This window comes from Rattus norvegicus, chromosome 18, assembly GCF_036323735.1.
Source record: "Rattus norvegicus strain BN/NHsdMcwi chromosome 18, GRCr8, whole genome shotgun sequence".
In the NCBI taxonomy this organism is placed as follows: Eukaryota; Metazoa; Chordata; class Mammalia; order Rodentia; family Muridae; genus Rattus; species Rattus norvegicus.
This window is the reverse complement of record NC_086036.1, coordinates 22,363,755-22,377,296: the sequence shown is the minus strand read 5'-3', so window position 1 is coordinate 22,377,296 and position 13,542 is coordinate 22,363,755. Positions and strand designations below refer to the sequence as shown.

Sequence of the window (13,542 nt, the reverse complement as noted above, 5' to 3'; positions counted from 1 at the left end):
AGCTAGGCCTGAAGCCAGTCAGTCTTGTGACTCCAGGCCTTCACTATGTCTGTTCTGGAGCCCTCTACTCGAAGTCATGTGGAAATCCAGGCCTCTCTAAGGTCCATTTCCACCTCTTTTGTCATCTGGCTGGCTTTGGGCAAGTCACTTAGCTATCCTGTGCATGAAAAGAGGAATGCAGTATTTCAGAAAGGATTTCAAGTCACTCTGATTAAATATGTTGTCTAATGTGCCAGGTATCATTTCGTAAATATGTGGGGGTAGCAAGAGGAGTGCCTCACTCAATCATCCCCAGCCTCATTTGCACCCTAGTCTCTCTTGGCTCTCCCAGCCCCAGGCAGGCTCTTAGCCAAGTGAAAAGGATGGAGCTAAGCAGAAGATAAATAGCCTGGGCTCAAAGCTCTTCTGCAGAAAGGAATAATTGAAACATTCCGCTGCAGTCACCCACACACCCTCACCCACACTCACACACTCTTCCACACACACAGTTTCCTAGAACATGTGATTACTTCCAGATCATTGTAACATTTTTAATTGAGGAATATAATTGAATCATGCTGGATGGTGTGCATTAAAGGCAAGGACCTTGAGACTGTCAGTGAATAGGCTAGCCTAGTATCATCCACTGTGGAGGACAACCAGCCATTATTAGATTATGGCGACTGTTGCTAGGGTACCTCTAAGGAATGCAGCTAATGCATCTCAGTGAAAAGCAGATAACCATCTTTTGTAGAAAACTCAAGAGAGAATGAACAGGCTAGTTCACTAGTGTCCTCTGCTATAGCAAAATAAATGTGACACTTATACATACCTAACAGTGATTATTCTAAAATGACTAAGTTAGTACAACTAACTGAAAAAAAATAATTGATTTTTTTTTCTTCTTCATCCTTTGTCAGGGTAGTAGTAAGTTCAAGAGTAGATAAAGTAGAAAACTTTCAATCAGAAACTTGTGAAAATATGCAAGATACTGTAAACTCAGGTTCCAAGATTTGATCAATAATCTCTTATGAAGCTCATAAATATGTATGTAACTAGATGCGCAGTCTTCAGTTAAAGAGTTCAGGCATGACAGACTATAAAAGATGGGCACGAAACAAATTTTACTCATTAAACTAAGGAAAACATTTACTTGTCATCAGTGGGTTAATACAGGAAGTTAACTATATTTCAAGTCTCTTCTGATATGTTTATATATGGAAACACGTTTGTATTTTACAGTGGACATTTCAGAAAGGTAATTTCATCCTTCCCCATGGATTAGTATATTACAGATTCCACAACACTGGCCATTGAATGAGGGTCCCTATTGCTTGCGTGCCTTTCTTCACTACCAATTGAAATGCAGTTCTTTCTCTGTGCTGCTACTTCGAGCTTCTGTTTGCTGAGTGTGCCACTGGTGCATATTCTTTCTTCTTCTGATCCAAACTCTGCCACGTCCACACCTCCCATAACCACTCTTTCCCATGGGCCTGAGGGATCAATGCTCTGGAATCTACCACAATTCATACATCAGCACTGTGCCTCTTATAGAAACTCAAAAAGGATGGAATAAAGGAAGGAAAAAAAAAAGAGGGAACCGGGGAGAAGACAGGGTAAAGTAAGAAAAGAAGGAGAGCATGAAAGAAAAACAAACCCAGTCAGCTAGCTTTGTATCAATTCTCATTGACAAAACTCTTTTGTAATAGGGGAGAATTTATTTTGGGAATCATAACAGAATTGAGGAATTATCTAATGAGGATCATTATAGCTAGTGTGTGTGTGTGTGTGTGTGTGTGTGTGTGTGTGTGTGTGCTCGTGTATGGGTCATTTATGTAACCAATTTCCTTTTAAATGCTATATGCCTCTGGTTCCTATACTCTAAGCCAATCCAATGTCTAAATGGAATGAGTGTGTGTTTGTATTTGAATTCATGCAGGAGTATATGAGCATATGCAGTGTGGTGTTTCATTTAGTGGTGAGAGACGGAAAGGAGAAAGTAGAAGGACAGTTTAACAGGCCTTGACTGCATAACAGTAGAATTTTAAACAACAGTGCTATAACAGACTACTGCTTCCTAGTGCTGTGACTGGGGTTTTAAGGTGATGAGAACCCTGGATGATGAGAATACCATTGAGAACACAGCATTCTGAGAAAGAATGTGGGCAATGTACAGGTTCTAGACATGACCTGAATAGATGCAGAGAATTTACTACTTAGTGAGACACTGAGAGCAGTGGAGAGCCCAGGCCTGAGAGGTACCTTTCCTGGATCTGAGGTGTCTGCTACAGCAAGTCCTTGGTGAAGCTATAAAAGATCCAGGAATATGTTCCTTAAGGAAAGGTGGAATTCCATCCATAACAAAGGACAAGATAAGAGGAGCTTGAATCTTATGACAGAGAAGAAAACAGAGTTGAAATGCATACATGATTTGACACTGTGAGAGGTGACTTTTCTAAATCCACCATCTCTTATTCTTTGCTCTGTTGTTATTCACTTTAACTAAAGATTTTACAAAATAACAACCTAAGACTATGTTGCTTCAGAAGAAAGTGTTAAGATAGACCCTGCTCTCCATGTTTCCCCAGGAAAGCTACAGAGATAGTGGAGCATCCACATTCAAAAAAAGATCTACAGCCAAGTTGAGCAAGTGCTGAGGAACAACCTAACAAGCTTGTAGAGATGCTAAGAATTAAGAAGGGCCAGCTTCAGTGTCCTGCTTAGGAATGAGCTAAATAAAATGTACTGGATTTGAAAGCCTCCACTATTTACTAAAGAAACAAGTCTGTGGAATGTTCTAGAGAAGCAACAGGCATTAACATCACTGGGCCCAAAGCAACTTTCCTCTGTCTTTGTAAAGGAAGTTGTCCTTTACTTTCATTACATTTTTATGTTGTCTAGGTCTGCTATCACACTACAACTAGAGAGGTGAGTCAGGAAATGTTAAGGGTCCATGATTCACCAAAGAATGATACCTGTGACTCAAATAGTATGCAAAAAGCAAAGAGCGTTTAAATCTGCAGAAGTCCAGCATGCTCGGGTCTACCATCTTCCAAGATAGAGATGCCCAAGTGAGCTCCCAGGCCCAACTTAAAGCACATGGGAGAATTCTGGGGAGGGGTAGGTGACCTCTATCTTAATCACTGGCTCTATCTCTAGGGACATTCCAGAACCATTGCTGGGGTGTGGGGGTGCTGGAAACTGTTGCTGAGGTAGTCTGGAAACAGCTGCTGATCCATTGTCCTTGCCTTAGGCCAGGTAGTGGGGCCTGGACTTGTCTGGACCTGCTCAGTTCTTGGAAACAGAGATTTAGGCCTAGTCTCCAGAGCTGCCAATTTGAAGCCTGTCATGGAGTCAGCCTAGCCTATTTCATAGACTATGCAGTCCACAAATGTGAAATGTGAACAATCTTTTCTTTAACTAACTAGCTAACTAACTGAATAAGTGAATAAACAAACAAACAAACAATAAATAAAAGTGTGCTGACTCTGTGGGAACCAAGCAGACAAAATTATGTCAGAAAGCATCAAGTAACTGGGACTTCCTGATAAGCTTGAGATTGGGGAGTTTCACAAGCATTTGCGGAGTAAACACCCTAATCCAGGAAGTGTCCCAACTACAGTAAAGGTGGGACCTTCCATCCCCCTTTCTGCATACCAGAGATGTCTCCCCACCAAGGGCCCCCAATGAATTCAAAGGACAATAGGCCCCACCAATGAGAAATAACCAACTCATGCTGTAACCTAAAGCCTATACCCTGAAAAAGTATAAAAAGTGGGTGCCTTTGTTCTTCAGGGTTGCCTCTGCCCTGATTGAGGAACAACCCCAGTGCCCTGGATCAATAAACCTCTTGCTTATTGCATCAATCTCTGTCTCTGTGTCTCTGTGAGTCGGACGTCCCATACATAGGCATTGGGGGCTTCTCCAGTCTTACAACTCTTGGTACATAAACAACAAGGGGGCTAGGAATATAGCTTAGCTCTTAGGTGGCTTGCCTAGAATGCTTGAAGCCCTGGGTTTGATCTCCAGTACCAAATAAACTGGGCATGGTGCCACATATTTTTAATCCTAGAACTCTGGAGGTAGAGACAGGAGGATCAGAAGTTCAAGGTAAGACTCTGACTCAAAAACAATGGAAGAACAGACAAAAGACTCTGCTTGAGATAGCTTACTGATTGTGACAGCTCTCTCTTGCTAGAAAAATTCTAAAAGCTTTAGCTAATAGATTTGCCAACCAATGTTAGAAAAGGTGCAATAAAAAAAAAATCTTGGATTTCTTGTATTTTCTAACTAAAGTCAGAAATTCTGCTAAAAAATAAATTACACAAGAGATATGTTTGCTCTCCAAGCAGTTCTCTCTGGGTTCCTAGCTCTTTCAGACCAAAGCCCAGTCTTTTATTTACATATCAACTCAGTTATTTACTCCAGGTTCCCTTTTGATTATCCCATGAATCAGCATTTTATGACCTTAGCTCCTAGATTCTTTTCTAAGGGTAGCAAGTTCACTTTTTTAACATTGCAAATGAATTCTGAGATCTGCCTGCCTTTGTAAGAATAGACAATAACCTAGATAGATGGGGTCTGGCTCTGAGATCATCATTCTTGCTATACCTGGGCCTAAACTACCTCTGTCCCAGGCTGACCTTGAACTCAGGAATCTGCTTGCCTTTGTAAGCACAAGCAATAAACTTAGCTGGGTAGGATCTAGACCTGCATTCACCACTCTCCACATTGCTTTTTCTTCTTCTGTAATATCTTTCTGTTCTTTTAGGTCTATGAAGCCACTTATATATTTCATACTCTTATTTTTGCATAGTTGAGAAATTATATATTCTTTTTTTTTCTCTTTTTTTTTTTTTTTTGGAGCTGGGGACTGTACCCAGGGCCTTGCGCTTGCTAGGCAAACACTCTATCACTGAGCTAAATCCCCAAACCCGAAATTATATATTCTTGAACTCGTGTTTTCAGAGTCTTTCCCATAGTCTTAAGGGCCATTCTAAAGGTCACAGCTTTTGTCATCTTGCTAAGGACATTAGACACACTTTTACCTCCCAGATTAAGTTGTCCTTGAATAGCTTGGAGTCATTAACCTTAGCAGAGAGGACATTCCCCCAAAGGACGAACATAAAGTAAAATATGCAAACAAGCCTCATACCCAGCAACTGTCAACACTCATGGAAGGCCATTCCCTTGCTGGCTCTGATCCAGTGGCACTATCCCTTTTGAGAAGTCATGCAACACTAGACACAAGAATACAAAAGCTTTGTATTTAGAATACTATACCTCATATGCTTTTTGGCCAAATCACTGGTATTGCTAGGTCCAAGTTTCTTAATCTATAAAATGAAACTAGAGAATACATCACCTAAAGACACAGTATGGGAAGACCCAAATGTGATCATGGAGATGTATTTGGATAACTGAGAAGTTCTAAATTCAAGGATGGATTTTTTAGTTGAAGAAACTATATGAAAAACTAAGTGACTCACTGTGTTTAGGATAAATGAGGTTGTTCACGTGCTCCAATATAACCCTGGTGGTGATTGTCTTACAAGGTTGATTATCTACAGACACTTATAACTCAGAATTCACTTCTCCCCAGAAATAGAAATATCAAGAAATTTTGCTGATCTCTGATTTTATCCTCTGGGTTCTGCCTATCGTCTGTGTCCTTCCTCTCAATGGACCTTGTTCTGGACTATTCTCTCATCAGTGCCTGGTCACCCTCTGTACTTGAAGAATTATTGCTGTGCCTCAGAAACCAGTCCATGTTGTTGGATAAGAAGCCTAACCCTGCCCCACATGACGCCTTGCAATCCACCCAATGTCCATTCTGCATTCCTGTTATTATACTATGTACTTACTGTGTGCCATTATTAATTGGGCATTTTTTTTGTTTTGTTTTGTTTTGTTTTGTTTTTTTATTAACTTGAGTATTTCTTATTTACATTTTGAGTATTATTCCCTTTCCCGGTTTACGGGCCAACATCCCCCTGACCCCTCCCCCTCCCCTTCTTTATGGGTGTTCCCCTCCCCATCCTCCCCCCATTGCCGCCCTCCCCCCAACAATCATGTTCACTGGGGGTTCAGTCTTAGCAGGACCCAGGGCTTCCCCTTACACTGGTGATCTTACTAGGATATTCAATGCTACCTATGAGGTCAGAGTCCAGGGTCAGTCCATGTATAGTCTTTAGGTGGTGGCTTAGTCCCTGGAAGCTCTGGTTGCTTGGCATTGTTGTTCATATGGGGTCTCGAGCCCCTTCAAGCTCTTCCAGTTCTTTCTCTGATTCCTTCAACGGGGGTCCCGTTCTCAGTTCAGTGGTTTGCTGCTGGCATTTGCCTCTGTATTTGCTGTATTCTGGCTGTGTCTCTCAGGAGAGATCTATATTCGGCTCCTGTCTGCCTGCACTTCTTTGCTTCATCCATCTTGTCTAATTGGGTGGCTGTATATGTATGGACCACATTGGGGCAGGCTCTGAATGGGTGTTCCTTCTGTGTCTGTTTTAATCTTTGCCTCTCTCTTCCCTGCCAAGGGTATTCTTGTTCCCCTTTTAAAGAAGGAGTGAAGCATTCACATTGTGATCATCCGTCTTGAGTTTCATTTGTTCTAGGCATCTAGGGTAATTCAAGCATTTGGGCTAATAGCCACTTATCAATGAGTGCATACCATGTGTGTTTTTCTGTGATTGGGTTAGCTCACTCAGGATGATATTTTCCAGTTCCAACCATTTGCCTACGAATTTCATAAAGTCATTGTTTTTGATAGCTGAGTAATATTCCATTGTGTAGATGTACCACGTTTTCTGTATCCATTCCTCTGTTGAAGGGCATCTGGGTTCTTTCCAGCTTCTGGCTATTATAAATAAGGCTGCTATGAACATAGTGGAGCACGTGTCTTTTTTATATGTTGGGGCATCTTGTGGGTATATGCCCAAGAGAGGTATAGCTGGATCCTCAGGCAGTTCAATGTCCAATTTTCTGAGGAACATCCAGACTGATTTCCAGAATGGTTGTACCAGTCTGCAATCCCACCAACAATGGAGGAGTGTTCCTCTTTCTCCGCATCCTCGCCAGCATCTGCTGTCACCTGAGTTTTTGATCTTAGCCATTCTCACTGGTGTGAGGTGAAATCTCAGGGTTGTTTTGATTTGCATTTCCCTTATGACTAAAGATGTTGAACATTTCTTTAGGTGTTTCTCAGCCATTCGGCATTCCTCAGCTGTGAATTCTTTAGCTCTGAACCCCATTTTTAATAGGGTTATTTGTCTCCCTGCAGTCTAACTTCTTGAGTTCTTTGTATATTTTGGATATAAGGCCTCTATCTGTTGTAGGATTGGTAAAGATCTTTTCCCAATCTGTTGGTTGCCGTTTTGTCCTAACCACTGTGTCCTTTGCCTTACAGAAGCTCTGCAGTTTTATGAGATCCCATTTGTCGATTCTTGATCTTAGAGCATAAGCCATTGGTGTTTTGTTCAGGAAATTTTTTCCAGTGCCCATGTGTTCGAGATGATGATTGGGCATGGTTTCATACAACCTAAACTAGTTTCTGGGTCTCAAACAAATAGTTTCTATTTCCTAAGAAAACACCAATGCCAGGAAACTTTCAGAGGAATCATTGTCCTCATTTTATGAGGCAGAATACTGCAGACTAGAGAGGAACTCATGGTATTCAAAGAAAATTCAAATTACTGCAAAGCCTCACCCAATTCTGCAAGGCTGCCAGAGCCTTCACTTCACTGTCATTCAAGTGTGCTATGCATTGTCACATTCCACAGTTACACATTTCATAGGTCGGAAATGTTCTTTAAAATATTTATTAATAGGCCAGCCACTTGCACACTTTATTCCTTTTATTCTCCCATTTTATAAGCCTATCCTCCATCTGTCCACCCTTCCTGGTTCATGGTGCTAGTCATTTCATTTCTTTACACTGCATAAACAGAATTTCAAAACGAAATTACAAATTGTATGGGTCATTCAATCTGTCATGATTTACTGAGGACAAGTGAACTGACCTAAGAGGCAGTTCACTGCCATAGACCTTAGAATTTAGCTGAGGAAGAAAAGGATACCTTTGGCTGTCCAAACAAGGACAGGGCAGCCATGTAGACCAGAAGAACTAATTCCTAAGGGTGGTGCAAATTAAGCACAGTAACTAAGAAACCAAAGAAAATGCCCTGTCCTTGGTCTCAAGAGCAACTTGTTTATAGTTGAGTGTTCCACAATGAACGTGAAAGAAATTGTGTGTTAGGTATCTTTCTTGTTAGAAGGTTCACAGATTTCTATGATGATTGAAAGAGTATGAATGAAAAATGGAGAAATAGAGATGGCTCTCCTGCCATATACACCCACATCTAGCCACATCCTCCACAAAAGCCAAGGGAGTCATTTCACTTAAAGTTTATATCCACTAAAATCCTGGTGTGAGGCCATTCCTAGACCAGCCATATTTAGAGGTGGTTTAAGTCACTACCGTGGACATGATTAGACCCAAGATACCTTGAGAGAGACTGTGGTGAAGCTTTAATTGAAACCCAATTTCCAACATTTGTTTGTGTCCACAGAAGTCCCTCCATTTGATAGGACAGGGACCTTTAGGAAGGCAGAGATGCAGTCATGACTGGGAACTGTATTCAAGGTTCTAAACTTCATCCTGTCATCTAGGTTATGAAGCTACAATGTTCAAGAACAAATAAGAGACTATATTCACTTTCACAGTTCACTGAAATGATCTATGATTTATAGATATTTCAGCATATAGAATATGAGCCTCTATTTTCATGCTAACTGACATGCTGCAAAACCTAGAGGTGAACCCAGCCTTTTATGATCAAGGATATCTTTGATTTGGTGTAGAAATACCTCATGTCTGTAGAACTAACTACACCAGCCCCAGTCATGGTTAAATATGGCTTGTGAGATTGAGTGGAATGATGTAATTTTCCAAGAACAGTGAAACTCTTCTACCTTATATTAAAATCCTTATGAGATATAGAAAAATTCTTGGAAAACAAATCCAAGAAAGTTGGTTATCACCTTGTGCACAGACAGATATCTCTTGGCAGAATAATCAAGAAATGTGGTTTCCTGTATCCCAGTCCCTGATCATTATCATAAACCATGAGGTCCATTATGTTACCTTACTCCTACAAGTTCCTTTCCTTTTCATGAACCATCCAAGTGTAAATATAAACTATTATTATCATTTTAAGTAGAATTAAGAGCCTGGCTCATATTTGATAAAAATAACACCTAAACACAGTATAAACTATTCATATTACACATAATCATTCAATGAAAGAATAAAATGAAAAAGTGCTAAAGACTGTTATTGTGGGAAGACACAACCCTGAGAACTTTTGTCCTAATTTGATCTCTATCAGTTTACATGGAATAAACTTGAGTCCCAGAGAATGTTCCAAAAGAAGAACTTAAAATTGATAATACTTACCAATGGGAGGAGGGGGGGCTAGGATTAATTTTCAAAACTCAGTGCAAAGCTCTTTTTAATTTTAAAAACAAAAGGTCATCCCAAAATAATTCATGGGCCACTAAGAACTGCGTCAAGCAGATTAGAGATAGATAGCTTTTCAACATATATACCTTTACTATTTTAACTTCTCTGACACTGGACATGAAAACGTTTCCCAGATTACTCATTTCACTCTCATGTTTATAAATAGCTTTTCATTTCCTTTTATAGAGTTGGACTTTTCTTATTCTGACCTAGATCTCATACACTTGAATTCAGAATCAAGTAGTGATGACAGTTTGAATATCAGTGTCAGGCTTTTTTCTGTAATTATAAGAATTAAGGAAAATATCTAATGATAATCATTCTTAAAGCCATGCAATAAAAATAAGATGCTTAAAAACTATTTAAATTGAAAGTAGTTAGATTCCATTAATAGTTTAAGTGTAATAAATCTACATAAGCATGTACATATACACACAAATACACATACGCACCTTAAAGACGAATACCTAATTACCAAAGGTTGCAGAGTCATGGTCTAAGCACCTAATAACATCCAGAATAGGCACAAAGATGGATCATGTTAGACTTTCCCGGAAGGACAGAAACTAGATGTGCGCAGGGGGTGGGTGAGAGTGAGGATGGTTTTTAAATACAAGAAAACACATGCGTAATAAAAAACCATGACTGAAAATATAAAATTGGAGCCATCAGTGTCCAAAAAAGAAAGGGATATGTGTAGGATGGGAAAGTGAGAGACGAGAACAAAATGAACCAGAAAATGAGCTTTGGGTTTGAAGGAATCATTTAAACAGAATTTGTGATGAGAATGTTCTTTAATAGATTTGGAGAAGAACAAATCTATTAAATCTATTAGGCCCACTTTCCAGGTATAACTCTCATTATGGGTGACTGTACTTAGGTTTTTCCCAACATGTCACTGCCAGAGTCAAAATGAAAAAATATGTCATCTAGCATGGCCCCCTCGCCTCAGTGACAGGAAACCCTGTTCTAACCTAGCTTAAACATTATTTGTACTTCCTGACCATAACACTGGCCCCCAGTCACTTAGGTGGACACATGACCCCATCCAGACCTTATTATAGTGTTTTTTTAAACTCCACCATGAGGCAATTGCCAGTTCCCCAGGTTTTTCCACAACTGAAGGGTTTCTCAGGCTATGTGACCTTCATCTTTAAAACTGGAAAGAAGAAGAAGAGGTAGCTTCTGGTTACTACCTGGAAAAGTGCAAGTCCTCAAATGATTTACTCTCTCTGCCTGAATCACCAGGCTGGGTTTCTCTCATTATTAAGTACAGGGATTCTGGTAGGTACATTGCCTATTTCAGTTACTTTGTTCTCTGCTACAAAATGCCTAACCAAAGAGATTAGGAAGTTTATTTTGGCTTGCATCATGATGAAAAAGACACCCTGGCAAGAGCATGAGGCCATATTCCATCTACAGTTCAGAAGCAGAAAATAATAAACATTCCTGTTCAGCTCATGCTCTCCTTTTCATTCAGTCAGGAACTCTGGACCATCGATGATGCTTCTCATAATTAATTAAGGTAGATCTTTTCTCCTCAGTCTTAACTAGATAACCCCTCACAGACATGCTCAATGGCCTTGTCTCCTAGGTGATTCTAGATACTGTCAAGTTGACAAAATTGACCATTGCATGGGCTCATAGAAAATGCTGAATAAGCCTCAGCTGTCAGAATGACAATCGTGAGCTTTATGATAGTATACCCAGGGTCTTGACTTCCTTTGGTTTAGATGAACAGAGAGCATATCCAGAAACCATTTGATCCGGGTGGCCAGAAGTTCCTTCAAAGCCCATAGAAAGCTCAAGAGCAGAAGAACCACACACCAGACAGGTCTGGGTTTAGTCATGCTAATTGGGGCTTGGGATGTAGATCAGTTGGTCAAATACTTGACTAGTATGCACAAAGCCCTGATCCCAATCCCGGGACAACATAAACAAAGCATGGTGGAGCTCACTTGTAATCCCAGAACTTGGGAGGTAGTGGTAGGGAAATTTAGAGTTCAAGGGCAGTGTTGGTCAATCAATGACTATTCTCTGCTCTCTTAGTGTAGTGACATATCTGTGACTATGATCTGACTGCCAGTGAAGGGCCTGGATGCACACGCTAGGAAACTGTTCATGACAATGAGTGTGGTTTATCAAAACAGATTTTTTAAAAATTGTGTATAGAAAAATACTATGCTGGACACTGTCCTATAAGTGAATTGCCTTTTTAAAAAACTATGTTATTCATGACAAACATTAAGTAAAAATATACCAGCTATACAGCTTTTACAGATAAAAGTTCGTCTGTCAAAAGGCAGTGAGTGATTATTTTTCAAATGATTTTGACATATGGCAGTTCCTCCTGAGGTAAAAAGCCAGAAGATTTTATTAAAATATTTTTAAATAGTCAACTTTTCAGTTGATAAAACCAACTGTAGTAAATTATACTATAGTGTGGTGTTCCAATATGCTTCGTCCAGGGAGTGGCACAATTAGAAGGTGTGGCTGTGGTGGAGGAAGTGTGTCACTGTGGGGGAAGGCTTTGAGAGAGCTTCCTCCTAGCTGCCTAAGGAGGCCAGTCTTCTGATTCTGTTTGGAATAAGATATAGAACTTTCAGCTCCTTCTCCAGCACCGTGCCTGCCCGAACGCTGACATACTTCCTGCCTTAATGGTAATGAACTGAACTGCTGAACCTGTAAGCCAGCCCCAATTAAATGTTGTTCTTGGTCATGGTGTCTCTTCCCAGCCACAGAAACTCTATCAAGGAAAAGGTGGTTTCACTTCCCTCTCCCTGTAGGCAAAGGTATGTCTTCACACATTCAGGGGGTATTTGTTGCTGTTGTTTTTTAACTTTTTGTAGGTTTTCTGGGGACTTTTGTTTTCTGTTTTGTTTTATTTTGCCTGAGATTCTCTAAGGATGTGTGGGAAAGGTACCTTAGATTATGAAGATGGAATTAGGAAAACACAGGGCTTGCCAGCTGACAGTTGTTCAGGAGCTTGGATGAGTCAAGAGGAAATGAGGATTTACATATTTTAAGAATGCAGTAAATTTTACCAGTAAATTTTACTGCCTTTACCAGTTCAGAGTGGTCTAGCAGGGGAAAAACTGTGGGATTTAAATAATAAAGTGTCCCTCACAATTCCAAAGTTTGAGAAGCCCTCACTGTGTCTGATGAGGACAACTTCATAGCTGGCCGTAGAGTTTCTGATGTTTTACACATGGCAGAAAGAAGACAGACAGGGCCAGCACTAATTTTCTCCTCATACAGCTCTTCTACACATTTGTGATAGAGAGGGGAGATGCTGTGTAAAATCTTCAAAACTCCAGAGCTACTCTTGGCTATATGTGATACCCCCAAATCTCTTTAAACATGCATTATTTCAAATTTTGTAAGCAAAGAACTTCAGTGTTGAATTGCTTGTCTTCACATAAATGAAAACTGGAAAATGTAGAAATGACAGGATCTTATAATGTCTTTGTTGGGTGCTTCTAGTCTCTCAAAGGCACAAGCCTGCATGTTTTGGAACAGTGTACACTTGGCATCAACATTAGATCCTGTGAGATAAACATAGTGAGGTATTTATATACTAGGAATCACAGCCATTTTGTGAAGTGGTAAATAAACAATAAATTAAGTGGGTTGCCGTCCAAATTTATGTTCCGATAATTAGGTAAACCATCCAGGTCTCCATACTTTATGCAAGCCTTTCCACTTGACTGTATATCAATTTCAAGGTCACCTCAGTTTCCTTTGCACCTTAGAGATGGTCCCCAAAATGTGAAAGTGGTTTCTTAGTCTCTCGTCTATGTTTGTCCTCCTTATGATACACGAATCATTAAATATCTCATTATTTGAGTGGGATATACAGTAGCAATTTTAAATGAATAAAAAAGGAGTCATTTTTAAAAATAATTACTATCATTAGTTCTTTTATTGGGGAATAAGAGAGAGAGAGAGATAAATATATTGAGAATCAATAGAAGCCTTGGCCCACAGTCTCTAAGCCTTATTTATCTGGGAGTTGTTTATCTCCCTGAGCCCTCACTCAGAGGAAA

At 40.0% G+C, this 13,542-nt stretch overlaps 2 long non-coding RNA genes across 3 annotated transcripts in view; both read left to right on the top strand.

Annotated features, from left to right (window-relative positions):
• LOC120098153 (uncharacterized) overlaps window positions 1–13,542 on the top strand; it is a 51,592-nt gene that overhangs the window by 7,957 nt on the left and 30,093 nt on the right. The window lies entirely within an intron of this gene.
• Window positions 2,002–2,736, top strand: LOC134482979 (uncharacterized). Its single transcript, XR_010059760.1, has 2 exons — window positions 2,002–2,425; window positions 2,568–2,736. It is a non-coding gene; the product is annotated as an uncharacterized LOC134482979 (long non-coding RNA).